The sequence below is a fragment of the Cheilinus undulatus genome, linkage group 8, assembly GCF_018320785.1.
Source record: "Cheilinus undulatus linkage group 8, ASM1832078v1, whole genome shotgun sequence".
In the NCBI taxonomy this organism is placed as follows: domain Eukaryota; kingdom Metazoa; phylum Chordata; class Actinopteri; order Labriformes; family Labridae; genus Cheilinus; species Cheilinus undulatus.
The window spans coordinates 34,364,551-34,373,789 of record NC_054872.1 but is presented as its reverse complement, the minus strand read 5'-3'; positions in this window follow the sequence as shown (position 1 = coordinate 34,373,789).

Genomic DNA, 9,239 nt, shown 5'->3' with positions numbered 1-9,239 from the left:
AACCATTTTGTCCATTTTAGAAAAAAAAAAATCCCTGAATCAACCTTGTTACCATTACCATTTAATTCATAATCACTTACAGCTAAGCGAAGCACAGTTTGTAACATGGTCTAAATCAAACCGACAAAGTGGCTTGAGGTTGATGAAATTCATCCCTAATCAGCAGGTGGGCGGACTTTGGTGTTGGTGTCATGCCATTGGTAGTCTAAAAGAAAACATGGGAGTGGAAATGTAAAATGCGGTAACTTGACAGTATAAAGCCTCGAGGAGATCAGAGCTCTTCACAAATCTTCCGGCAACGGAACACGGAGAACTGACACGAGCAGACACGCTTGGAAGAGCCACATTGGTGAGCCAAAAAAAAATGGATAGAGTCTGTGGCAGAATCCTTATTACACTCCAACAGGTGGGGATTTATCTCAGCCGCTTTGTACAGCTTATTTATAATGAAGATGGATTGGTTGCGGTATTGCATGTTAACAACCAGAGGCTCGCTGAGATTAACATAACCAACTGTGTTAATATATTGCTGATGGCTCTGTTCCACATCGATGAAGCCGAATAACGGTGGGAAAAGCGTGTGCTGCGGGACGGTGTGTGTGAATACGGTGGCCAGTCAGGCCCGCCTAAGCGCATAAGGCCTCAACATCGTGGAGGGCCTGACTATGAGAGCTTGAGGTATTATCTCTCTCTGCACATCAGACAGATGTCTGCATGAAAAATATGATCGAGATCTTTGATATCCAACTATGATGAAACATAACGATTGTCTGGCCTTCACATTGGTAAATCAACTCTGGAGATATCTATAATGGAGATTTATGCCATTGTGATCAATGAAATGCGGCAAAAGTGCGCTGGCTTTCTCCCTCTCTCCTGACACATCGAGAAACAGCTCACATCACACCCAACGAAAGAGAAAAAGCCAGCACCGCATTTGTCACTGTAATGTTTACAATAAAAATATTTATGAGCTTTAATTGCCTCTCAACTTATTTTCCATCGGCTTGAACAAAAAATAAAGTAGGAAAGGAATCACTACTTATTCTTTAAACGCTGGTTAAATGTCAAATGCCATATCGCAGACGTTATTGAGCTGTGGTGTGAGCTGTGTGAGCTCAGTGAGGCTAGAGGTGGCCCAATCCACCCAGTGGCGATTCTAGAGTGTGTTGGGGCTCCAAGCAAAAACTCCCAAGAGGCCCCTCTGATAAGTGTTACCCATATTTATAAATAATCTGAAACCAACAAAAGAGATGAGAAACTAAAACTTAAAAAAAAAAAAATTTTTACTACATACCTCACATGAACAGACAAAATTAAAAAATGAGCTCTATTTAAAAAATGTATACAGTGCTTAACAAATTTATTAGACCACCTGTCATATTTGTCTCAAAGACCATCCAGCATCATGAAGTGCTTTAATGCGGACTCTTTCATTTTCAGTGAGCTCTCCATGTTTTACCATTTTGAACAGGAATGAGGGATTTCAAACTGAATTCACCCAAATTTGAGCCGGCTCACTGGCCTTCTCTGAGAAGTCAGAAATTAATAAAACATGACGTTAAAACACATACAAACACAGAACAATAAAGCTTTTTAAACTCCTTTGAATAAGAACAATATAAATGTCCAAATTTTCGCATAGAAAAGTTTTTTTAGGGGACTAAACCCACATTTCAAGCCAGTGCTCATCAACAGTATCTGAGCATTGAACCTACAAGTACTGCTTACATGCCTTGGCTAGTGCAAATGCTGTAACTATGTCCTCCATATTCAAAGACCTTCGCACACTGCACTCTATTGAAATCAGTGCCAGTCCTGAAAGTCTCTCCTGGGACATTGTTGACCTGAGATAGGTTTGTGTGCACATAACCAACATATTATCTTGTAGAATCATTACATTCACATCTATGATTAAAAAAATACTAAAACAAAATAGAGCAAACAAGTATTAACAACTAGCAAAATTGTCAGGAGACATGCAAGTCCTAGGACTAACAGATTTAAAAGACTCGTTAAAAAATAAGTCAGGAGAAAATTTAGTGTAGGGGTGGAATTATTAGTTTTTTCCTCCTAAAAGTATTGATTCAGGCACCCTTTAGTTCAGGGCTATTCAATTACAAATTCAACTGGGCCAAATTTTAAAATCAAGAAATATAGCTGGGCCAGACATGTTCGGCGTCCAGTAAGCAGCTGGTAATGTCAAATTTGGAACAAATACAGATCAATTTGATGGAAACTATGCATTTTTTATTCATAGTCTCCTGTTTAAATTTGGCAACATGACAAATGCACATCAAAAAGTGAATTAAAAACACAACAACAGAGCTGTATTTGAACATAACCTGTAGTAGAAATGTTTAAAAAAATAGAATGAAATTCTGTAAATAATCATTTTGGTCACGTCTTACCCAGGCATATCTAAATGTGCATAAAAACTAAATGTACACAGTTGTAGCTACAGTTGAAAAGGACATGTTTTATACTCTGTATTTTGGGGCTACTTCTGTCAACATCGCTAGTCACACTTCAAAACAACGCAGTTCATTGTGAGAAGTCAGAAATGAATCAAGCATAACATTCAACCACTAAAACTAATTTTTCTGTTCATGATTGCAAGTAAATAACTATAATTTGACATATTAATCAAGAAATAATAATGTGCTTTAGTATTTTTTCAATTTTTTGTAAATCAGTAAATTTGAAAATTCATGGATAACAATAATAATTATATTTCAACATTCAAAATATCATTTGGGTTAAAGAGCTTCTATATATTGGTGTATTAACCATTGCAGAAACATAAAAAAAATGATTTTGTAACCAGTGCTGTTAATTTAGGGCAGCTGTGGCATAAACCTTTCTTTGGGTGGTGGTCTAATAAATTTGTTAAGCACTGTATAATAATCAAGACGATAGCCTACTATGAGAAACTTGAGACTTGACTTGGACTTGCAAAAATTGACTTGTGTGCATCTCTGTTAGATAGATTCCTGTTTAATGGTAATTTTTTATGCCCTGTCTAGAGGTGGCCAGGACAAAACATAAAAATGAATTGTAAAACTCAGATTTCAAATAGCCACCAAGATAAAGTTCAAAGATTTGAACAACAGTAATTTATTAACAAAGGTCAAATTTAAAATCACAAGAACTAAGGAGGGGGTTGTCTCAATGTTCAAATTTCACCTAACAATCATGGCAGAGCAAGGAGGATGAGTCACAGGAGGTTATATGAGAGATGGGTGTGGTTATTGTCTCCCCTTTGTCTTTGGGTCTGCTTTGTTCATGCTGCCACTGTACCTAAGTAAGTTTGTTTGAGAAGTGATCCAACTTTTTACATTGATTTGCCAAATAAGTGCATCCTTTTAATTGTGTTTGTCATTATCACCAAAGGTAGATGTTGTGGCCTAGGAAACCACTTACAAGAATAGTGACCTAGAATTGTTTGTCTACTTTAAGAGACCCCAATCAGTGAGAACATTTCCTATCAAAGCTTAAAGAGAACAGTGTTTATTTTTACAGTGTACTAATTTATGTTCGTGTAACAGGAAGTTGAAGAAATTCCTTACTCTTTGTTTAACCAAATGGATGCATAAAATAACATGAGTTAATTCCTATTTGATTTAATTTAATACTGAAATGTGCGTGGCAATGTATTGATTTTTTTTAATATCTGTTTATTGTACAGAAAATCATCTGTTCATCCCTACATCCATTCATCCTTCCATCCACTCATATGCTCTGCCCCTAAATAAATGGTTAAACTGACTTATGGATCCATGTGTTTAAATGTGCACAAAGGATTGGTCATCAGCTACATTTGTACAAGGGCCAGTTTTTACTTGGAAGACACAGAAGGGGCTGGACTTTGAAAAAACTCAATATAATTTGGCTCGATTAGCACATAATTGTTCAATACTTTTTTTCCTTCAAAAATGTAAATTATTTCTTGCCTGTGGAAGTGAGATCAGTGCCAATCACCTAAACTGTAGCTGCCACTAGGGGGCGATTGTGATATTTTGGCTATATATTTCTGGGGCTAGCATGTTGTCATCACTAGGGTTGATGCTAAAATGCTGTGTTGTGATTGGCGGGGAAAACAGTCAGGAAATCAGTCTGTTGGTGGTTCTCTGACAGAAAAAGCTGAACTCTCACATGCCTAAAGTGGAAAGTTGAGATGGAAAATCTTCGGGGGGGCAGATGGGAAGCTGTGGCAGGCCTGATGTGGGCCCTGATCTGCCAGTTGATGATCACTGACCAAGAGGTTTGGTGAGCTAGCATTATTTAAAAAACAATTGACTTCCACTAATTAAATTTAGTGATAGATTTTCACTAAGATTAAAACACAAATAATAAACCAATCTCAAGGTTTGCAGTAAAAGCCTTTAAAAAATAACAATACAAACACACCAAAGGTTCACCCTTACTTTACCCAATCTACACAATTAACAAACGAAGATCTCTGACAAGAAAAAAACTGGTGTGGCTGGTTTGGATTTGAATGTGACAGGGTTCCCTCCGTTGCTGTGGTGAGGTCTCTGCCATTTAAATCACTCCACACCTCCACTGCAGCCTATCACCTGCCGACACGAGTTCAGGAGCAGCCATTCAGCAGCAGGCAGCAGCATGCCTAGTTAAACAATGTGACAAAATGCCACGCACACACTCACCCCTCCCCCACACACACACAGATAGGCAGGCACAGCCAACTTGGGCACAACAGTGAAATAATACTTCAAACATTAACAACCTCAGTCGTAACAGCATTATATAGGAATTTGCTAATTACAGCTTGATTTGATTAGTTTTAGTCTTTCGAATCAGTATACTAGTGACCTATGTCCATAATAATCGAGATCAAGACTCTGTAATTGCAAAAATGTGGATTCCATCTCCTGAAAATCAGAAAAATGACACACCTCCCATCAGAAATTTTATGGGATGATTTCTGTTTTTAATGTGTGCACTTGAATGCACCAGGGACTCTCACCTTACATAAGTAGGTAGACATACACTTGGTTTTAGGTGCAGATTGCGAGACTGCACTTAAGCAAGGAACGGATGGTGCGAGCGCAGTGCAATACTCCATCCATCCATTTTCTATACCGCTTGTCGAGTGGAGGGGCTGGAGCCAGTCATTCGCAGGGCTGACATATGGGCTACGTTCACACCGCAGGCCTTAGTGCTCAATTCTGATCTTTTCTCAGATCTGATTTTTTTTGTTTGCCTGTTTACACTGCAGTCAACTTCCAAAAGATCAGATACGTATCTGATTCAGAACCACATACGGAAGTGGCCTGAATCTGATTTGGAAAGGTCAGATTCAATGGGACTTGGCTGTTCACACTGTCAGAAAAAAATCAGATACCAGTCACATGTGAGCAAAAAAATCAGATTCAGCTCAGTTTTAACTGCAGTGTGAATGAAGCCACAGAGACAGACAACCAAGCACACTCACATTCACCCTTTTTGCCAATTTAGAGTCACCTATTAACATAATGAGCATGTTTTCGGTGGTGATAGGACGCTATAGGTACCGGAGAGAACCCATGCATGCACAGGGAGAACATACAATCTCTGCAAAGAAAGGCCCTGACCAGGAAGTGAACCAGTAACCTTCTTGCTTTGAGGCAACAGTGCTAACCTCTACGCCACCGTGCTGCCCAGTGCAATACTACTGGTGCCAATTATATAATCACCAGCAGCCTGGTGACACTGAAGGTAGAGGGTGGGGGAGAAACTTCCCCCTGCCCCAGAAAGGATCTCTTTGTAGTTAAATGCGATTCTGAATTGTAGTTTCACATGTTTACACATGTAAGGCACACTGTAAAAACTGAGACTGGGGTTAATTGATTTTTTTACTAAACAAATTTAAATAAACTGTACACAATAAAAACAAATATGTGCCTTTTGGACAAATACTACATCAGAAAAACCGAATATCTGAATATATTGAGTAAAATTTACCATAGTTTGTGTGTGTGTGTTTTTCTAAGTAAATCCAGCGTAATATATTTGTCTAGAATTTAATTATTTTCATTTGCGTCACAAATGCAAAAAAATATTATTCTTTACTAATTTTTAGTACTTTCACCACTTAACTCCTCCCACCCCCCCAACCATTTGTTCATGCTGCATCATCAACTGCCACACAGTTTAGGAGCTGGCATTTGTAAGTTAGACTCTTTTTTTTTTTTTTTTTTTTTTGCAATTTATTGACAAGTCATTCTTTAAAAACTACCATAAGTCCAACTAGCCAGTGACCGCTGTTTCTGGCTCCAGCGAGTTGTTCAAAGTGCAAAGTTTAATGTGCAGTAAGTCACAATTAGACTGTTTTTGTTCAGTGTCCTATTGCCCTGACTTTGACTTAAGTTGAACAAGATAATGGCTGCAAAAATCATTTCTTAGTGACAGTTTTAAACTTTTTGAAGAATAATACTATGTTGCATGTAATGTCTATTGAATAATTCAACTCAGTTGGGCTTTTGACACTATGTCTGGCCTTAGCCAGTGTTTTATTAACACTCTTACTAGAGAACTGTTAGCATTTCCTACCATCTGCAATTTATTAGGTAAAACAAAGGAAGCTCTATGTGGTGGGTAATTTGAGTTTTATTAAACCAAGTGCATTTCTTTTTTTAAATGACATTGTTCAAAATAAATATATAACATTCAATCAATTAAGCAAAACATTGCATGTATTGTCATGTTATATTATTGAACACAGTAGCCTACAGTATGTCTACTGCGTTAGTTTTATCTGTTATATTTTGTTTCATTAGAGCTCTATTGTCTTTCTTAAATGTTCTGGTCAGCTTTTGTGTTTAAAAATCCCCTGAAGCTCTGTGTTAGGATCTGTTAATACAACAACAACAACAATGTTCTCATGTTTGTCTTTAACAGAAGAGTACGTCTCTGGATGAAGAGAGGTTGAAGGTCTATCAGTAGGTATGTTTGGCAACACACAGGATGTAATAAAACACAGTCTGTAAATTCTGTGTAAAAGTTAATTCACATCAGAGAGAACCTACTATTTTTAATTCCATACTCAAAAAAACCTCTGCGTCTCTTCTGAATGTTCCAAAATGGTGAGTTTAAGAAGTTAGACACTTAAAAACTTTAACTGTTAAGATTAAACATGTAGAGAAAGAGAGAAGAAGAGGCAGAGAGAGAAAGAGAGGTATGCCTACATGAGGTTAAAGATGCTACTGATTAAACTGTATAGACCTACCTGAAAATGGAAGGAACATCCTCTCTGATATTACCCCCCTAATATTACACCAAAAGTAAGTAAAAAATCTTTTAACAATGTGACTTACACCTAACCTAGATTTAGTTTTAACTATTTAGAAAAGAGAACAGTGTATGATAAAGGTAGAGAAAGTGAATGATGGATGCACTAAACACTGTTGTAAACATAGGACAATATCTGCTACAGCTGCAGAACATGGTGATCTTGCCCAAATGCTGAAGAAATTAGAAATATGTAAGTGACCTTTTTTTTTTTGACTGCACAGTCTGAAATATACTATGCTTTGCTATTCAAGGATACCGATGAAGACAGGGTGGCCCGGGACCTGGCTGGCCAGGAATGAAGATCTATAGAATCAAGATAAGCCTGCCTGAAGACACTGGTAGCGTAGTCAATCATGTGAAACTGTCTTGGAAAACTCTCTAGTTAAAAAGGATTAAGAATGGAAGATTGGGAGGAGCAACACAGATTATCCGTAAAAAAAAAAAAAAAAAAAAAAAATAGATAGATAAACAGTGGTGTTCAGTAGTCCTTATAATTTCTTTTTTTTTTCTTAGTTTATTTTTATTTTTTTGTAGCTAATCCATGTGTTTTATTGTTATTTTCACATGTATTAGTATTTTTTTGTTGACAAAAAAAAAAAAAGTTTTTAAAGGCATTATTTTCCATGACATGTTTTGGCTGTGATCACTCTGCAGTCTTCCTCAGCAGAGTTAGAGGATTTTATTGTGAAAGGTCTGATCAGCTATTTTTGTACAGACTTGGTCACCCTTTTAAAACCTGCTGTCATACAGCTTCTTCAGGACAGCAATCAAAGAGGAAACATGTAAGTCCACTAAAACTGGACTCGTTTCTGGATCTTAGCTTCTCTTATCCACTGGTACTGGTTGTTTTCTAACTGAAGGATCTGGAAACGGACCTAAGACTAACTATGAGGGAGCTTACATGTTGCATCACACCTGGGATATTGTCCTCAAAAATTCTTGGGAAAAAGGGGGTGTGTTGTCCTGTCAAAGGAGACAGGACTATCAAACCTGGAAAAAAGCTGATATGGCATGTCACAATAATATCGGGTGACTCAGGATGATAACAGTCAAAACGTCACGATAACAAAAACTACACCTTTAAAACAGTTGTTTGTCAAGAAGAAAAAATATGCAAAAATATGAGAAATGGTGAAAAATCACTGGACTACATATGGAATTTTGCTCTTTAGCAATGTTTGATAAATTGTCTGTATTTGCACAGAGTTTCACAAATAAATGCTTGTGCTGTTCTTTCAATGCATTGTGATCTGTTGTTGTGGTCTTAAGCTAAGTGGCTAAGTGTATACCACTAATAGGTAAAATTGAGTTAAACATACTTAAAAATATTATGGCAACAAAGTGACATCCAAATAAATTACAATTTTTTTTTGTAATTTTCCCAAATATCTTGTAAATTTAAATCAATAATGACCAAAAAATACTTGTAAATGATTAATTTACCACATAATTAGTAAAAAATAATTTAATTTTCCCATAATTTTCATTAAATATTAATTAATTTTTACTTCAAAATTAATTAAAATTAATTATCTTTTTTAGTCAATGTTATTACTTTCTATTAATAATTAAGTTCAATTTACTTCATATATATTTTAGTAAATATAACTCGTCTTTGGGCAACTTAGTACATAAAAACCAACCTTAAACCTGTTTGCCAATGAAATGTGCTCTTTTTTTTTGTTTAGATTTAGATAAATTTAGAAATATATTTTAATCAAATTTGTACAACTTATGGTCTACTCAATTATATTAAGTGTCACTTTGTTGACTTAATTTTATTGAGTAAACAGGCCTAGTCAGTCTTTTTACAGTGCATTTGACACAGGCTGTGAAAAATTCTGTTATTGTCTTAAATACTCATACATTAACAGGAGGGGTAAAACAGCAAGGACTCGTCTCTCTTCCTCTCCGCTGATCACCTGCAGACATGCACATCCTGG